The sequence below is a fragment of the Triticum aestivum genome, chromosome 6D (genome assembly GCF_018294505.1).
Source record: "Triticum aestivum cultivar Chinese Spring chromosome 6D, IWGSC CS RefSeq v2.1, whole genome shotgun sequence".
Classification (NCBI taxonomy): Eukaryota; Viridiplantae; Streptophyta; class Magnoliopsida; order Poales; family Poaceae; genus Triticum; species Triticum aestivum.
This window is the reverse complement of record NC_057811.1, coordinates 279,945,467-279,951,075: the sequence shown is the minus strand read 5'-3', so window position 1 is coordinate 279,951,075 and position 5,609 is coordinate 279,945,467. Positions and strand designations below refer to the sequence as shown.

The 5,609-nt window shown below is 45.2% G+C and overlaps 1 long non-coding RNA gene across 1 annotated transcript; it reads left to right on the top strand.

Annotated features, from left to right (window-relative positions):
- Positions 1-1,155: 1,155 nt before the first annotated feature.
- Positions 1,156-2,258, top strand: LOC123144645 (uncharacterized). Its single transcript, XR_006471790.1, has 2 exons — positions 1,156-1,598; positions 1,756-2,258. It is a non-coding gene; the product is annotated as an uncharacterized lncRNA (long non-coding RNA).
- Positions 2,259-5,609: the final 3,351 nt, after the last annotated feature.

The window sequence follows — 5,609 nt, the reverse complement described above, 5'->3', positions numbered from 1 at the left end:
GCGCGACCAGTAGTACGTCAACGCCGACGTATGCCGGCCCTACTGAGAGACGAGGACGTCGGTCCCGTGGAGCGACGTCCACCTCCCCAACAATTGGCACCTCTCCGTCGACCAGGTCCCGATCCCGCCGGTGCTGATGAGCGGCCATGCGCGCCGTGATGAGATCGAGCGCCACCACCGCCTCCTCCCCGACGACCTCTACTACGACGAGAGGTACGCCCCCGACTCCGTGCTCTGGGACACGTGGCTCCAGGACAAGCACGACGTGCGACGCGCGTCCTACTTCGTCGGCACGGTGTCGGGGCCGCGAAGGCCACGTCAGGAGGTGCGCGAGCGTACGCGGGTGCGCGGCCTCACGCCAACGCCGTCGCCTTCCCCGTCTCCGTCACCACCTCCACCTCCTCGCATGATAGCGGAGGAGAGGCATGTCTCATGGCGCGTGTCATGGAGGACTCCATGCGCACGCATGATGAGCGCCAATGGGAGGGCCTCGAGGAGATGACGGCCCTCTCCGCGGCCGGCGACGTCGCCATCCCCGAGCTGGAGATGGTGGCGAAGGAGAAGGTGATGGAGGAGCCGCCGGTGGCCGCGTTCCACCCGGGCCTGGTGGTCCAGGGGTGGACCTGGCCGTGCACGGCAGAGCAGATGGCCGACGCCGTGGGGGGCGTGAACTAGTGCCCCACACCGCCGCGGTCACCGGAGCGGGACGCCTCGCCACGGGAGGAGGTGGTGCAGGCACCTGCCACCTTCCAGCTCGCCGCTCCCGTGCACCACGGACCGCCGACCCACCTCTGGACGCTGTCGGACTACGTCGATCTCGTCAGCGACGACGACGACACCGGTGGCCACTGAAGACGGCGACGGCCACGGCATCGACGGGCGCGGCAGGAGCGCGCGGGCGGCCTTTTTTTGTTTTTATGTTAATTATGGCACTGGGCCGTTAAGTGAACCGTGAAATTGGGCCGTTTTGTGGCCATGACCCCTTAACTTATGTTTTAATTTTTTTAACTGCGTTTATTTACTTTTTAAGTCATTTTATTTTAGTTTTTCTTTTTTTATCACGTCCAACACGGACATGATTTGGGGTGCGGCCACGTGCTGAACGCATCCACGACCCAACAGACAGAGGTGGACATAGACGAACCCATTGCCGCCTCAAATGAACAAAATCCAGCCAAACCGGGCGTCCGTTTGGGGTCGTGCTGTGGAGTTGGCCTTACCCATGGCGCTCGCGTTGGATCCCCATCAACCATCCCCGTGCAGCAAAACTAGTCTCTATGCGCGCTGTTGTTCTGCTCCGGGCCCTCCTTCCGCCGACGGCCTCGGACGCGCTGCTCTATTCTGATCCTTCCTCACGATGGCGTCCTCGGATGCACTAGATGCAGCCGTTGCCGTCGGGGCCCCGATTCCAGTCGGACGCTCTGCTCCGGGCCTTTCACGCCGGAGGCTCCGGACGCGCCTGATGCGGCCATCCCGCGCAACTTAGGAAGCCTATGCTCAGGCGTTGCCCTGCTACGGCCCCTCCTCGCACAGACAACCACGAACAATCTGGGGCAAAAGAAGTCGGCAGCGGCGGCAAGCAATCCTATCAGGCCGCGGTACACAAGTTTAATTCATCCACCGTCTCCAATTCTATTTTCTATACGAATCTCGTGGATTTTCTTCTCGCTCCCGATCTTCTCTATTTGCATCAGTACTATTTTAGCTGGGTGTCCAAACTCCTTATTCAGATTTGATATTTTTTCCTCTTGGAAGTCAAAACAAGTTGAAGCCTCCTTCATCGATGCTCATCTCTGTCCAGTAGCACATGTGCTAGATGGGATAAATTGGAGACCTGGCTGCCACCACCGCACCTACAGGACGCCTGCTTGGGAATCTTAAAAACTCTATGGTACATCTTCCTCAACGTAAGTTCAAGCCTCTACCATGGCTCATCCCCTTCTCCTTCAGGCACCAGGTGTGTTGGGCGGACAAAACTGGAGCCTTCGCCGCTGCTACGGCGCCACCATGCGGCCTCCTGATCCGTAGATCCGAATCACTCTACAGATACACCTTCATCTTTATTAGCTGTTCAACCATGTTGCATAATTTGGGATTCTTATTAATCCCCAATCCGTTGACTCTTGCCACCTACCCATTCAATTTATTGATGTACCAGATTCATGGTGTTTGGATTTAATTGGAAGAAGTGATATGTGTCTTTCAATCTGCAACCAATTGGATACGACAATGAAGAACACTTGATTTTTTTGTTGCAACAAATTATAGGATGGCGAACGCATATGCTCATCTAACTCAAATATAGACAATGAATGATACTCGAGCCAGTCATGTCGCTCATCTTGATCTGCCATCTCCATTTTCTCAGTCAGGTTGGTAGATCTACATAACTAGATTTTCGTGAAATTTTACTCTTCGTCATGTGTCATTTGGAGGAAGTCCATTGCTACAGATGGATCCAAATAAATTTCCTAGCATGTTCTCCACATTTTTGACTGATGCTTTCATGTCATATGGTGCTGGAGCATATCATTGATTTCCTTTTGTTCGGTCATATGAATTCTTATGATGAGATTGGATTTTTTATACACTGGAATCACCAACAAACATAGTTGAATGAAAGTATCGCGTATGTGCTACCGCATTTTTAATGGATTATGTCCGATGGGGCTATCGCAAACTGATGTATTATTATGTAGAATCAATATATTTCTATACCATGATTGGTCTTTATGCCTAGGAAATATTGAGTCCGCCTAAATTGATCTTAGGATGTAGTATATGGTTCACGATCCAAGTAGAGATTACACAAGAAGTCAATAACTGGTATTTTTCAGTCGATTTTTTTCCTCAGTTTGTGAAGATCTGCAACATTTAACATGTGTTTTTCTTAGTTATGGTGGTTCGAACCAATTCAATATTTAGTAGTCCCTATTCGAGGAACTATTATGTATTTCCCTGAAAAGAACCATTGTATTTGTCACATAAGAATGGACGAGGTTAGTCGATGTGACGCAATTTCAGTTATGTCAAAAGTACGTCTTCAGAATTTCACTCAGTCACCTTAGATAACCCTTTTGTTCTCCATATAAGGCTATCTCTTTCAGCGTGTTCAACTAAAAGTAGCTAATTGACTTTTTTAATCTTCATATAGGTCTGTCTATTCCAGCATATTCAACTAGAATTTTTCATATGCATCATCATTCATTGGTTCAATCTTCATTGACAATCTGACAAAAAGTTTGCTACTTCCGTACTATGGAAACTTTATGAAACCGACAAGCTAACCTTCTTTATCAATGAAAATTTTGAATTGTCCCATAATTTTTTGAAGGAATTTTTTCACGCTTTACTATTTACTCACTTAATAAATCCTTCTCCTATACGATGCTACAAATTCCCGCAGCAACACGTGGGGTATCATCTAGTTCACAATAACATTTAGGTCTCACATTTAGTCATATCAATAGTATAATCAACTAGCGCTAAATAATAAAAAAATCTCGGATGACAACACTTTTTCAAAACAATTGGGATATAATATGACAAAATGGTATCTCGCTAGCTATTTCTGAGACCCCAAAACATAAATGCAGAGCACCCCTGAAGATCAAGGACTAACTAGACATTATAGTTCATGGCAAAAGAGATCCAGTCACACTCATACTCAACATCAATTAAAAACAAAGCATACAAACGATAGTGGTGCTCTCCAACTGGTGCTTTTTATAAGACGATGATGACTCGCAGAGGGAAGAAGGGATTTGCATAGGTGCTAGAGCTCGGAGCTTTTAAAACAGAGATGAATATAATTTTGAGCGGTATGCTTTCATTGTCAACATAACAACCAAGAGATCTCACTATCTTCCATGCTAGATACATTATAGGCGGTTCCCAAACAGAATGGTAAAGTTTTTACTCCCCCTCCACCAACAATCACACTCCACGGCTAGCCGAATCCATGGGTACTGTCCATACCAACAACAGTCCTGGGGAGTTTTGTTTTATTATTATATTTTGATTTGATTTTGAGCATGGACTGGGCATCCCGATTACCAGCCACTTTCTCGTGAATGACAAGTGAATAAACACTCATCGTGAGAATAACCCACCTAGCATGTAAGGTACTGACAGCCCCCAGTCGCTAGATTCAGGCATACAAAACAGATTATTATTTGAAGGTTTAGAGTTTGGCACATGCAAATTTACTTGGAACGGCAGCTAAATACCGCATATAGGTAGGTATGGTGGACTCATATGAATTTTTTTTGGGTTTATGGAAGTGGATGCACAAGTAGTATTCCCGCTTAGTACAAGTGAAGGCTAGCAAAAGATTGAGGAGCGACCAACTAGAGAGCGACCAACAAGAGAGCGACAACAATCATAAACATGCATTGAGGTTAACCAATATTGAGTGCAAGCATGAGTAGGATATAAATCACCGTGAACATAAATATCATGGAGGCTATGTTGTTTTTGATTCAACTACACGCGTGAACATGTGCCAAGTCGAGCCACTTAAATCATTCAAGGGAGGATACCATCCTATCATACTACATCATAATCATTTTGAAAGCATGTTGGCACTCAAGATAAACCATTATCAACTCCTAGCTAATTAAGCATGACATGAGTAACTATAATCTCCAATTGTCATTGCAAACATGTATCATTCATAATGGGTTGGATCAAGAACGATGAGCTAATCATATTTACAAAAACAAAATAGGTCGAGTTCGTACCAACTTTTCCTTATCTCAATCACTTCATCAAATATCGTCATTATTGCCTTTCACTTGCACAACCGAATGGTGTGAATAATAATAAGAGTGCACGTGCATTGGACTAAGCTGGAATCTGCAAACATTTATTCAAAAGAGAAGACAAGGTAATATGGGCTCTTTGTTAGATCAACAATAATGCATATGAGAGCCACTCAACATTTTCATCGTGGTCTTCTCCTTTCGTCCCAAAGAAAAAGAAAAGAATTTAAAAGAAACACACTGAAATATTTTTGGAGTTTTTGTTTTCCTGAAGAAAGCAAAACAAGAATGAGAAAAACTATTTACACGGGAAAGCTCCCAACAAGCAAAAAAAGAACGAGAAATGTTTTTTGGTTTTCTTTTAATAGTACTACTAAATTAACTTAGAAAGAAAAACTAAAAAGAAGTGGGAACTATTTTTTTATTTTCTCGAAGTTTTTCAAACACACAAGAAGAAAGCGAGAAAAATAAACTAACATGGATAATACAATGAAAAAGGATGAACACCGACAACTGGAATGAGTGTGTGAACATGAATGTAATGTCGGCGAGAAATACGTACTCCCCCAAGCTTAGGCTTTTGGCCTAAGTTGGTCTAGGGCCACGGCTCAAAATAACCCTCTCCTGGGTACTGGAGGGGTTGTTCGCTCTTCTCAAGAAACTGATAACGTACCACAACATCATAATCAAGGTAAGAAGGTGTTAACTCAATGTGATTTTCTCTTATGGGTACCCCGAGATAATTAGCAAAACGGGTGGTATAAATCCCACCAAAGAAATCTCCATCTAAAGCATTATTATGTAACCGCCTTGCAACAATAGCCCCCAAGTTATATTGTTTATCAC